Raw genomic sequence first — 14,960 nt, forward strand, 5'->3', positions numbered from 1 at the left:
TTTCTTGGGGCGAGTGGTATGTTTCTTACAAGGCTTCTGTTTTTAAGTACTAGCCATGGTCGCTAAAGAAGATTTAGGGACCCACTTGTATGTTTTCTTCGTTATATTAGGATGAGTCTTGTCAAAAGCTATATGCATTGCTTGTAGCATATTTAAGGGTACGGGCATTTCATCCCCCTCAGGTGTTACCCATGTCGTCCCCCTGTTTCACAAGTGTCTATGGTTGTTTCTAGGTGGGCCCAATCCACATTGTCTGACTCCGTCATCCCAGGTAGTACATCCATATAAGGAGAATCTTCCCCAACATCAGTGTCCGCTTTACACGTGTAACAATACTGCAATGGGGCCGAGTGAACTGTGGTGTCAGATCTATGATCAATTATAAACCTGTTTCCTAGAGGATGTGCTCGATCCGTCACAAGATCCACTTGAATGACAAAATCTTGGAACTACAAGTAGACATGGTTTTTAGACCAGTCATGCACCATTTTTGCTTCCCTCATGAAAGGACGTCCTAAGATCATCTCCGATAACCATAGTGTGTTTGGAGAAATCCATAACAATGAAGGTAACTCGTATTTTATGTCCAAAGACCTTGATCTTGAGATCTTCTAGCATCCCAATAGGTTTACAATAGACCCATTGGCCATCTTCACGACTATGGTTGTGGTCGCAAGGTGAGGTCTTCCCATAGTTTCCCAGCAATTTTTAGTCACAATGATAACCCCAGCGCCACCATCAAGGATTCCCTTCACAGTTAATCCCTTAGTAGTGATTGGTATGGTCGCATTGGATTCATCACCCTCAAAGTATTGTCCCAACTTGTTAACAGGTATTTCTATAACAAGGTTCTCATCTAGGTTGGGTTGTGGATCTATGTATTCCTCCTCTATTGGCATCTCCCCAGCTCCATCCATCTGTGCAAATTGCGGTAGCCCAAACTTTAGTTCTCCATTGAGGAAGGCTTGAAGAGCTGAGATTAGCTCAGGGTCTTTATATAGTTTGGACATGATGGTGGTTCTAACTTCTGAAGACATGAAATCCATCAATTTGGCAATGTTTAACGGCACCTTTTGGGCTTCAGCCCCTTGACGTGGGGAAGATGGGATCTCCATTTCTTCGGTAGGATCAGGTAGTCCCTCTGTAAACATTCTTTCCATCAAGAAGTGAGTACGCCCACTTTCCCATGACTTTAAGTCACTTTCTTCTTGGATGACACTAGGTATGTCCAAGGGTCTATGGACTTGGTGAGGTTGTTGTTGCGTAGGGAACACGGTGTCTGTAATCTGGATCTTCCTAGGTGCCGGTTCTAGATCCCTTTGGGTATCTTCTACCAAACTCCTTAATTGCTTGACTCGCCCAATCTCCTCTGTAGGGTTTGGGTATGTTCCTATCTTCTTTTTGGATCCTGGCCATTGTGGCTCATGAAGATCTTCCTTGTTGGTTTCTATGTTGGTGGTCGTTTTGGTCTCCATGGTTTCACCTGAATCAGAATCTTCTTCAGCGTCGTTCATATATACGGGGTCATCACCAGTCCCTATGTTGGTTTTTGAACTGGGGTCTGACTTCGCTGCTTTTTGCGATCTCTTTCTTCGTGTTTTCTTCTTTTTCTGAGATTGGGCAATTGATGCCGTGTCTCTTTCCTCAAGAATATAATTTTGTTTTTGGAGCATCGATCGTGTGATTACGTTTACTGGTACCACGGGTGTACTTGGTGATGGCTCCTCAGTAACTTCAATCAAGTTTAATGGCGTGATCTTCGGTGCATTTGGATTATTTGGACATTGGGAAATCAAATGATCTATGCCACATCGATTACACATGAGTATCGGCATTGTAGACGTGCTTGCTTGATTGGTTTGCATTAATGTGGCGTTCTTTTGTAGCCTAATAGGACACTCGGCTACACGATGTGGACCTCCACACTCATAGCATTGAAGAGGTGGTCTTTTAGCAGTGTAATTGATATTTTGGCCTCTTGCCACAAGAGCAGCTACTTGATATATAGGTTTGACTTGTCCCCAATAGTCCTCCATGTAGTATTGTGGACTTTCTTCAAGCACATCCATCCCATAGGCGATATTAGGATCTATATCTTCCTCATAGTCTTCCAAACAAGAAATAGATGACTCACAACCCACTTGATGCACAGAAGTGATTCTCGGATGTGGTGGTTGCGGTCCTAGCACTGGAGGTGGTAAGGATGTTGTTTGAACAACATTTTGGGCCCTAGGGACCATGTGTTGTGTTGTTTGTTCAAGAGGTGGGGCCGGCATCAATGCAGGCACTTGAGGTGTGTCTGTCCATGCTAAGGTCGGTCTATTGGCCATCGCGCGCTTAAATACTATGCAATCCTTAGCTTGATGACCATACCTCCCACACTCATTGCAATTCCCATTGAATTTTACTCTAAAAGTAGGGCATTCACTGGTACTATGCGGTCCATAGCATACTGAGCACCATTGCTGCTCCCTTCTTGGATACATATGATTGTTTTGCGGAGCACGATTGTCTCTAAGACTCTCTTGAATAGCCTTGGTGAGATCTGCTAAAGTCATCTCAGATATCTTTGGCTCCTTTGCGATAGGCTTTAGGGTCATTGGCTGATGCCCCGATGCTTGTGAGCTAATAGATTTAGGCTCAACAGACACTCTTTCTCCTTGAATCATTAAATTATCCTCCAATTGGATCGCATTGGTGGTGACTGCTTCCCAAGTGGTGATACCTCTTATGACTAGGCCATTGTAGATATCCTCATGTCGTAATCTCCTAATGAATCTATCAAGCAATTGGTTATTGTTGAAGCGCTCATTTGGATTACAACGAGAATTTAAATGCTTCAAGTGACTTATAAATTCTCTCACAGACTCTCCTTCCTCTCGTTGGGCTTTCTGGAGCTGAGAGGCTACACCCCAAAGTACTCCCTCTCGTATGTATTCTTGTAAGAACAGTCTCCTAAGAGTAGGGTAAATCGTTTTTTCTTCCACCCTTAGGGTTCTATACCAATCCCCAGCCTTTCCACTTAAGGTTAGGCTTAAAGCATTGCTCTTATGTAGGTCTTTGTGTTCTCCTAGAGAATCGCATATTTGTTCAAACACTTCGATATGCTTCCTCACATCCCCGTCTTCGCTAAATTTTTGTGTGAGCTTGGTTATTTGTACTGCCTTACTTCTAGGATCTCTATCAGGCGTGTTATGCATATTCTCAGCAATAGATCGACCAATAGCTTGAGCAAATGTTGCCAAGTCACCTAAGTGAGCAGGCACCGTGGGTGAAGGTGCTCCAGAGACTACATGTGGAGTAGGTATTGGCATTGGGCTTGGCGCATAGGAAGCACTTGGGTTCCACGTTGGATATGATGTTGTGCCATGTGGTGGTCCATAGTTCATATGAGTGGCCCTAGGCATAGCAGACGTCGGATGTGACATGCTAATGCTAGCCGGTATAGTCCCATGGAAGTAAGAACTTGTGTATTGTGGTTGTGGAGCATAGGTAGTTGAAACAATGGGAGGGGTAGGGACTACATGAGTACGTGGACCCCTAGGTGCATATGATTGGTACGCACTTGTAGGTACTATTGCAGGCATTGTGCTACCATGCAACGGTGCTTTACTAACAAATGAGGTCCATGGCGTGTTTCTTGGCATGCCCATCATTGGGGTAGGCATGGTATCCATGGTGTCATCCAGGGAAAGATGAGCTAGACTTGGAAAAGTAAAGCTAGCACTTGTGGGCTCAGATTGCATTGAGACCCCTGGCGAAAAACATATGGGGGATCGATGGGACTCACTGGGGGAGTCTCCATTTGTGATAGAGTGGGCTGTTTCCCTTTGCCCGTGTCTAAAAATCGCATAGGACCCGTCGAAGGTATGTTTATTCCTCGATTTTGCCTCTCGGACTGGATAATCCTATGGATGACATTGCAGATCATGTGTTGTTGTTCCTCTAGACTAGTGGCACTAGATGTGGATTGTACAACTTCTAACCAACCCACATGGTATGTGTAGCCCATGTATAGGTCGGTCAAAGTCTCCGTGTGTAGGTCATATTCCCAATTTTCATTGAGAAATACCCCATCCAAACTTGGTGTACTAGAGGGTTGCCGTGAGGTGGATGCAATGTTGCTTCCCGTGTTTTGACCTTTAGTCACCGCTACCTTAGAGGCGACTTTGGAAGGTGGTAGCTCGGTAGGGCCCTCATTAAATGAGGTAGGTAGAATGTCCACGTGGACACTCTGAGGGAGTGTGGGGTGTACAGGAGATGTGAATGGTGATTCTACTTCCCCACCCCCTTTGTTTACTTCACTAGCCGTAGGTTCAGAGCGCGTAGCTCTACTAAAAGTTTCCATCAAACGGTTAAAAACACTAGTTCCAGGTTGTTGGGCCCAGCTAGGCACGGTTTCATTTGTTCCCCCGGAGCTTTGTGTAAGATGCTCTTCCATAATATCGTAGTCAGAGGAAGAGTCGCTAGCCGCTATATTTGGGTCTTGGGTTGCACTACGTTGGGTCCCCGCCGAGGGCGTAGACCCTAGCGTGGAAGGATAGTGAGTACCCCCGTAAATCGAAGCACTAGCTAGTTGTTTGGACTCTAGCACACGACTAGAGCGTAGATACATGTGCTTTGGGTGCCCTACAAGTGTCGGCAAGTACCCTTAAAGGTTACTTGCTTTGTTTTGTGGGTGTTTTGCACCCCGTTTTCTACTTGTTTTTTTTTTGTTTTTGATGTTTTTTTAATGTTTTTTAATGTTTGATTTTTTTTATTAAAGTGTGTGATAGCTCAAAACGAGCGTATCACTTAGAGGGTCGCTGTGTGCTTTACAACACAATTTTCGGGCATTTGACGTTCCGTTGGTCTTCAAAAAATCGATTTTTAGCTACGTGTGAAGCTAAAATTCGTTTTTTTAAAAGGCGACTGAGGCCTAGGCCTGAGCGTGAGCTTGGGCTTGGGTCTGGGAGATATTCTCGATCCCGGTCCTACCTTTAATTTTTTTTTAATTTTTTTAATTTTGAATTAAAAAAAGGGGATCAGGTCGCCGCGACCTGCGCGAGAGCACACACACACTCTATGTACCTACTTCTAACTAATACATCTACTCTTACACACTAACACACTCTATTAACTCTCACTAATCTACTTCCTAATTACTGTACACAGAAAACTAACTACCTTAATACACAGAGAATAAACACAAAACCTTTGAAATCTTCATTAACAAAAAAAACTAACTACCTTAATACACAGAGAATAACCACAGTACCTTTGAAATCTCCATTAACAAAAAAACCACACAGTATAACACCAAATCCATCTTCTCAACACACACACACACACACACACACTCTTTCCCTACCTTTCCTATAATTGAAATTGCACCTCGCAGAAGCACAGAGTGCTACTCGAGCTTAATGCACGGCATTCCCCGGCAACGGCGCCAAAAATGTGCGCGTATGTCGCACGTGTCAATGCAAGGAACTTGCCGATACACCGTGTGCGAGCCACAAATGGCTCCAAGCACACAACAAGCCTAAACTAGTAAGCTCAAAGAAGGCGATGGTGTGTCACTCACCGCTCTAAGCTTGCTTCGTGGAGGATTCCTCGTCGCGAAGAAGAAGGAAACGCCGCTCGCCGCGCTCAACCACTTCACCGCCGTCGTGCCTTCGTAATGCTCGATCGCCCACACACTCCCTCTCTCTCCCTCTCTCACTCTCTCTCTTTCACACACACACAAAGAGATGAAGATGAACAAGAAGGAGATGGAGCAAGAGCACTCTTCAATTGCACAAATAAGAGAATGAATGGATTTTAGGTGTAGTTGACTTTTATATGAGCTAGCCCCATTCACACTTGGGCGCCCATGCTTAGCCAACTAATCCCTTGAATGTTCCAGTTAGAGTGCGCCTCTCATCGACGATCACTCTTACCCTTTTCCTATTGGACCAACAAGCCCGTTACCTGACTCTACCATATAAATAATACAATGTCCGCCGTAGGTTAGAACGTCTATCGTAGGTAATAGGGTGTCCGTGATCCGTGAGGGTTAACAGTATTACTTAGTGTACAATGGAAAGATAGATAGCCCTAGAGTGATGGGCGTATATACAATGCACGGGGGAAAAAAACCTCCTAAAGAGGAAAAAAATGCCCCGGCGGTCCTAGTGTGTTCACACACATCACTACCACATGTATATGGTAACAAATCCCCCCTGGAGTGATGCGGTGAACGAGAGCTGGCACATGAGTAAAGGGAAGTGCCATGCCCTGAGGACATGATCAGTCCACAAAGGGGAGTAAGCCCAAAGCTTTGCGAAAAGCTTCAAGATTCTCACGAGACAATGCCTTTGTGAAAAGATCTGCAAGGTTGTCCTGTGTTGGCACATAAGCCAAGCTGATCTCTCCTGCTGAGAGCCTCTCCCTGACATAGTGGTAATGCACCTCAATGTGCTTTGTACGAGCATGAAAAACTCGGTTCCTCGCAACTGCCAATGCGCTCTGACTGTCAGTGTAAATAGTGTTGGCAGTGTCCTGTCCAACACCCAAATCAGCCATAAGGCGTCTGAGCCATACACACTCAACTGTAGCTGTGAAGACTGCCCTGTACTCAGCCTCACAACTCGAAGTGGCCAAAGTAGGTTGCTTGCGTGTCAAAACAACCAGCCCAATATGAGTCCGAAAAAGCATGTAAGTCTCGCAGCAATGATCCCCCCTTGGGATAAAACAAGCCAAGATGTAAAGTGCCATTAAGGTAGCGGAAAATCCGCTTGACAGCCTGCCAATGCTTAGACCCTGGGATATGCATAAATCTGTTGACCTGTGAGACTGCAAACTGAATATCTGGCCTCGTGTTGCATACATAAATGAGGTAGCCAACAGCAGTTTGGTAAAGAGTGAAATCGGCAGGATCGTCAGCATCATGTAGACTCAACTTCAAACCTGTTTCCATGGGAGTGGCAATAGGTTTGCAATCCTCAAGTCCAAACATACATAGCAATGTCTCTAAGTAACTTTTCTGACACAAGGCAATACCACCATCACACTGTTTAAACTGTATACCCAAGTAATGATGCAATAGCCCCAAATCTTTCATCTTGAAAGTAGCATTCAAATCAGCCTTAAATTCAGCAATATGTCTCTCATTTGGTCCAGTGATCAGCAAAATCATCAACATAAAGAACCACAATGAGAAGTACATCACCCTCACGCTTTACATACAATGTGATTTCTGTTGGACTGTTACGAAAGCCTTGTTTGACCAAATGAGTGTCAGCTTTCTCCTACCAGGCACGAGGAGATTGCTTCAACCCATACAAAGCCTTCTTACATCTACACACTTTGTCCTCTTGTCCCTTTATGACAAAACCGCGAGGCTGATTTACATAAACTTCCTCAAATATGTCACCATTCAAGAAAGCAGTAACAATGTCTGATTGATGTACATCCCAACCAAAATGAGCTGCCAATGCACATAGAAAACGCACAGTAGTCATACGACAAGTGGGAGCAAAATTCTCTTCATAATATATGCCTTTTTGCTGTGCATAACCCTTTGCAACAAGTCGAGCCTTATGGCGATCAATCTGATCATGCCGCTTGCGTTTCAACTTGTAAACCCACTTCGTACGAATGGCCTTTTTGCTAGGAGGTAAATTACATAAAGTCCATGTGTCATTTTCTATGAGTGCATCATATTCTGATTGCATGGCAGCCATCCAATTTTCTGAATTCTGTGCTTCAACAAAAGACAGAGGCTCCTCAACATCATGTAAGCTAGACACAGCCATAACAATCTGATGCATAAGATGCATGGCGAGAGCCTGAACGAGTACGACTAGACAAAGGTGCATCCAATTAATTGTCACGCAAAGTGTGCACCAAGCATTTTGGCATACCTCTAGCCTGCTCATTTTCAGCCCTTTCCTCATCAAGCACATCATGTACATCTGCATCAGTAATAGGCTGATCTAGAACATTTTCAAAAACCCCCATAGGCTATACATTTGCCTCATTGGAACTTCAATTCGTATTTCCACCACTGAAAAGAGGCAACAAAGTGTCATAAATGTCATGTGAGCTTACATTACTGTCTCTAGTACATGACATCAAGGGCTGAACAGAATCTTCCACAAACACTACATCTCGTGAAACCAGAATACGTTTTGTTTGCGGATGATACAACCTGTAACCTTTCCTTTCAGCACTATAACCAACAAAAATACATTTGACAGCCTTATCATCCAATTTTCTACGCTGCACTTGTGGCACCAAAGCATATGCCAAATAGCCAAAAACACGCATGTGCTTAATAGAAGGCTTTCTATCATGCCAAACAGCCAAAAACACGCATGTGCTCAATAGAAGGCTTTCTATCATGCCATGCTTCATATGGAGTAATAGACTGCAAAGCTTTCGTAGGACACCTGTTAAGTACATAAGTGGCACACATGATGGCCTCAAGCCAAAAAGAATGCGGCAAAGCTTGACTTTTGACCATACATCGTGCCATTTTCGTGAGTGACCTATTTTTCCTCTCAGCAACACCATTTTGCTGAGGTGTATAAGGCACTGTACATTGGTGTTTTATCCCACGACTAGCCAGAAATGCATTAAATTCATGAGACATATACTCCCCCCCTCGATCGGAGTGGAGGGTGCCCATAGTGTACATTTCGAGACATTTTCAGCCATAGCCAAAAATTGTTTGAAGCACATAAAAGCTTCGGACTTCGCTTTAAGCGGAAATACCCATGCATGCCTGGAGTAATCATCAACGAAAGTCACGAAGTACAGGTAATGCCCAAGGACGGAGTTTGCATGGGCCCACAAACATCACTATTCACAATGCAACCTGCATGTGGCCCAAATTGAACCATCCTTTGGAAACTTAGAACACTGCATCTTACTCAAAATACAGCCTTCACAAACATGTTGGACAGGTGCTTCAAGAGGTGGCAAAGAAGCAACCATATGAGATTTCTACAAATGTAGCAAACTGGCAAAATTCAGATGACCAAAAGGTGCATGCCAAAGTTTTGCATCTGAAATAGCCCTTGAATCTTCAACAGCATTTGCAGAATTTTGTCCACACTTGTCATACAAAGTGAGCTTATATAGCCCACGGCACAAAAGGCCAGATGCAACAATTTCATCACCAAAACTGAGATCATGAACTGTACATCTGTCATCCACAAATTTGACTACAAGTCCAAGTCTAGCCAGTGCGGATACAGACAAGAGATTCTTATTGATCCCATGTACATAAAATGCATCAACAAGTGTGAAGGAACTGCCATTTGCAGCAGTAAGCACAATCTTTCTAACTCCGGATAAGAGGCATTGTTGGCACAAGTGACAGAATTCCCATGAGGGACAGACTCGAGAGAGGTAAACAATTCACGATGTGAGGTAATGTGCTTTGTAGCACCACTATCGAAATACCACACATGTGAATCTGCAGCAACTGACAAGCATGCATCATGGACAGCAGGATTGTGAGTGCACTCTGCGCTAAAAGCCGATTCTGCATCAACATCAGCATTACAGTCTCCTTTCATAGAAGACTCAACAATGGCTGCATTTGTAGTGGAACCAGCATTTGCAGTGGAACCACCCTCTTTCTTCGTAGCCTCTTTGGCCTTCATCTTAGGACACGACTTGATCAAGTGATCATTAGATTTAGAATAATAGCAACACATCTTCTTTTTGCCCTTATCACCAGAATTGCCCGACGAATTGCTGCCAGTATAAGCATTAGGAACATAACTTTTGCCTCTCGCAGCAGAACAATAAGAAGTGGCTGCATACTGTTACCACCCTTTCTTTGAGAAGCAATAAAAGCCTATTCAACTGCACGCTGCCTAGTCCTGTTTTTTCTAGAAAGTGACTCTTGCAACAGCAATGTGCATAATGCATCAAACTTGACAACTTCAGGATTTCCTTGGGTCATCAGTCTCCAAGTACTAGCAAAAGTCTGGTAGGAATCTGGTAAGGCATCAAGAACAGTCTGCACAAGGGAACTGTCTGAAATGACTTCACCTGCAGAAATAAGTTGCATATTGATATCCTTGACACTAGCAAGGAAAGTGTCCATGTCATCTTCCTCATGCATAATATTCGACTCCAGTTCTTTACGCAACAAAGCAATTTTGGCCTCATTGCGGCTTGCATAAAGACCTGCTAGAATATCCCAAGCCCGTTTTGCAGATTTTGCTGAACGGATGTGAGGAACAATGGTGCGCTTCACAGACAACGCAATCAATGCATGAGCCTGCGCATCCTTTACATCCCAACGAGCTTGTTCTGTCGTAGGCAAGACAACTCTAACAGCAGCAATCCTTGCAGCAAGACCTGCAACATCCTCAATATTGCCTACATCCTCAGAACCAGGACGTACATCAATGCCCTGCACAATGTTCCAGACGCCCTTTGACACAAGAACATGTTTCATCATATAAACCCACATAGGGTAGTTGTCCCCATCCAACCTGTCCTCAGCAACAAACATCTTGAACACATCTGTGTTGTTGTTGTCAGCCATGGTAAATGGTGCACCTGATGTGAAAACTGCCCGAAAATAGGAGAAACAGAGCGGGAACAACCTGTGCTATATAGCACAAACCGTAGAAGACTATAAGGCATCTGTTATGCAAAAAATGGCACTAACAAAAATTTTGCACAAAATGACGAAATAGCATGTGCCGTAATGCCTGTAGTGGAAACAGAGGCCGAAATGAGCCCAAATCGAAAATCTGAGCAGACCAAGCTCTATGAGCTTACCCGAAGTATTTGTCGACTTGCGAACGCTCGCCGAAGCTCATTGAAATCGGAGAAAGTGAGCAGGCGTGTACTGGAGCAGCTGGCGACTAAGCCCGGGAGGACGCAACATGCTCTGATAACAATTGTTGGAATTAGGGTTGCAGAGAAACACACACAGCTTGGAGAAGACGAAGGAAGCTCAAGGCACACACAGGAGAGTGTATTACTTAGTGTGCAATGGAAAGATAGATAGCCCTAGAGTGATGGGCGTATATACAATGCACGGGGGAAAAAAACATCCTAAAGAGGGAAAAAATGCCCCGGCGGTCCTAGTGTGTTCACACACATCACTACCACATGTATATGGTAACAGGAAGTGTGTACACGGTGGACGGGCGGCCAGACATCGGACGTCCGGCCCCGGGCAAAGGCGCAACACCTTTACCCCAACATTTGTTTTGGATAAGGTCACATGCTTTACATCATAGTTCAAATAAGTGTATATCATCGTCTAATCTCTGACTGTGCAGACCACCATGTCGCACTGCAGGGAAGACGTGGTTTAAATATGCACCTTGTCCTGAAGTGTGAAGACCTCCACGTCACACTATAGGGAGGGTTATGTCTTTTAAGCTTTTCATTTTGAATTAGTTACATTAACTTAGGTCTTTTTAGGTATATGTCTTGATTTCATTTATGTTTATGAAATTTTCATGCAAGTTATTATGACATTTAGGTCGTTTTATATTTATGTCTAGGTGTCATTTATGTTTATGACATTTTCATGCATTAGCATTTAGATTTACTTCTCTAATACGCTAATAAGAATTCCGGCCATGGTAGAGGCAAAGCTATCACGTGATCATCGTAAAGTCATCATTGATGTTTTTGTACTCTATCTATATCATGTTATAGAGGATCATCTATGATGAGCATTTAATCCACTTGCATCAAAGTTTGAGGACTTCATTATAGAGCTTGTGAGACACTGTTTGCCAAGCTCGAAGCTTCATTTTCTTTGATGCAATTTTACCCGATAATGTTGACAAATGGGTCATGCATGTAACAATCAAGTAGCTCTTAGGACAGATTGTCAAAATGTTTGAGAGAGATCAAGGCCATACAGGTATTCTAGATCAAATGCAACCAATTTCGCAGCTGCATTCGAAGCTTAAGGGAAAAATCAAACAAGAAAGCTCCTCCAAATGCCCAAGGACTAAAGAGGAAGTTCCATTTTCTCATGAAGCATTTGTTGAATTTGTAGTCCAAACTCGAGGAACAATCACATCGTCTACGTGTCCCACTATCATAGAGGCAATTGCTATGGATGAAAGCCTAATCATCCCATCGTTCACTTGCTTCGTAAAATTTCATTTTTCACCTACAAGCTCCCCAACTCGATGAGGGGCGCTTTGCTGTTGTGAAGTAGGTCAAAGTGACAGTTCCAAACTTCAAGGATGCAGTGTACACGACCAAGGTTTACAAGATCATGTTGCATGAGAAAAATAGTAGAAGAGGGCATTGCAATGACTATTCAACATTGTGGTATGATCGTTGCAAAAGCCCTTGTGCATCATAGTGTGAAGCCAATGCTTATCTTTAGGATGTGGAACAGTGGTCACCTAGAGCAATGGACACAAGCATGCCACCATGATGGGGGAAAACCAGCTATAAGAGAGTTCCAATATACCTCTTGATATTTGCAGCTGTTTATTGAGAATATCTTACCAATCACTAATTCTCTCTTATAGACGCTAGGAGTTTTGCACAGTCATGACTTTCTGCACAATAATCTGCATGCTTGCAACATAATAATACACTTTGATGCCAAGGGTGTGTATGCCAACATTGCTGATTGGGGATCAAGCATCGTTGCAACAAACGCCAAAGAGACATTTCCTCGCTTAATACAACTAAGCCCAAAAGCAAGCACAAAACAAGAAAGGGATTATCTTGGAAAACTCCTGAAACTATTAGAGCAGACCCCCTTCTTTCACTAAAGTCTCTAATGTATATAGATTATGTTGAATTCTTAGACGCTTGATTTTGTGTATTCCACAGCCTCTTGAACATGAAAAGAAGATTTTTTTGCGCAATGTATTACAACATATCACCCAAGGGAAAGAGAGGAATCCCTTAAATAGGCCAAAAGCATATTACAACATATTGCCCAAGGAAAACAGAAGAATCCCTTACAACATATCGCCCAAGGGAAAGAGAGGAATCCCTATAATAGGCCAAAAGCATGGGATTTATCACTTTGTATGAATGGAGCCCACAATGCTGGCTATAATATTGTAACCTACTTTGGTCAATGGCCAATTGATTAAATGATCAATGACTCATAAGTTTTTTGCCGTTGTTTGAAGTGTGCAATGCTTGCTCAATTTAAGGCTTTTTTTCAAGAATCACCCATAAATATTTCAAGTTCAGCTACAAAAACCTTTTTAAAAGCAATTTCAAAGGTTTAGGGTATTTGCACATTTTATGTGCTAACATGTGCTTCTTGCTATGCTCGATGGAAACGTCCCGCAGCCAGCTGACATACCACCCCAACACAATGATCTGCCTTTTGAGCAAGATGAAGTACCACCGCAGCGTGATCAAAATGCAAATGAGGATCCCTGCCTGAACCATGAACTAGCACATCAAATCTACAAGGAAGAGGAGATTCGTATAGCTAAAGGCAGTTTGGCAAGGTCCCAATAGGATGAGTCAGGCAATGAGGGAGAGCTGCTAAGCTACAAGGATTGTAAGAAAGTGTTCTCAAATCATTTTGTGCAGCACATACTTTTTGAGCCTCTGGTAGTGCAAAGGGGTCCCCTCCTTTGAAGATTTTTCTCACCTGCAACACACGATATTGGTGTAGCACATGCACGCCAGAATCTTACAAGTGTACAAACAAAATGCAAGCAACAACCATATAGCCATCTACTTTGTGCAACAATGCTATTGTTATTATGTTTTGGGGTGCAAAGTAGACTAGAACGATCGACCTAGCACTGGAGGAGTTGGCAAGGGACGATCGGTAGAATGTCCTCATGCTCAAGAGACAAATGAAGGAGAGCCTCCACGCAAGAAGGGCTTCACTTGATCCTCGAAAAGACAAACAGTCCTTGAGCAATTGGCTACCCAAGGCATAGATTTTGCCAGCCATGGAGAGACTGCACAATCATTGCACGCTTGATGCAAAGCACTGAAAGCTGAGAATATTCGATGAAAGCAAAAAGTAGCAAGATACAAAGCAAAGTTTTGTTTCTTTGAAGAAGATATATAGCAAGCAGGGACAAGCGGATCCATGGGAACAAATGAGTTTCATTTGTCGAAGATCATGGGAGATTACACCCAAGGTCTAAGCTAGCTCTTCTCTATAAACATCCCATCCTTTTTGTAATCACCCTTTTTGTAAAATCCCACACTTTTATAATAACCAGATTAATGAAATTAGTTTATGTTTGAGAGAGAGAGAGAGAGAGAGAGAGAGAGAGAGAGAGAGAGAGAGAGAGAGAGAGAGAGAGAGAGAGAGAGAGAGAGAGAGAGAGAGAGAGATGTCTGACACTCAAGGATTTATTTGATTGATAATGTTGCTAATAAATCATGTAGAGCATCAATCACATGCACCAAATCATCCACTTTCTCCACATCTAAACAATTTGTATCCACATCTTCGAGATCCCACTCAATTTAATCATTACAATGGGCTTCATCTACAATTTCTTTGTGGGTCTGAAAACATCCAAGATCTGCTCTATAGCTCATGTAGCTATCCTTTCCAGCATGTGCATTAGTCGCATATTCCATTGACAATACTTTGACAGCCACGTGTTGTAGATCCACTTTGTCCCCGCCATATTCTTTGCACCAAATAGGTGCACTCATTGTCTTGATTGCATCTATGTACCATGATCTCCAAACATTCCTTCTCTATTCGTGTAAGATGTCTTCTGTGTGTAAGCCACCCTGCCATTTGCATCACCAAATAATTGTGTACACACTTTCTTAAAATTATTGATGACCTCATCATTATCAGATTGATTGTGCATTTGAAACTTTGGATCCAGCACAAAGACTGCTCCATGTAAAGGGGTGTGTCATTGATCCCAACGTTTCTCAACAAAAGAGATCATCATGTTCTTCTCTTGTACTGCACAGGACGTACTCTCTTTCAACTTGCAAATAGCCTCATGCATGTACCAATAATTTCATCCAAA

Source organism: Adiantum capillus-veneris, chromosome 5 (assembly GCF_014529385.1).
Source record: "Adiantum capillus-veneris isolate H3 chromosome 5, ASM1452938v2, whole genome shotgun sequence".
NCBI classification, from domain to species: Eukaryota; Viridiplantae; Streptophyta; class Polypodiopsida; order Polypodiales; family Pteridaceae; genus Adiantum; species Adiantum capillus-veneris.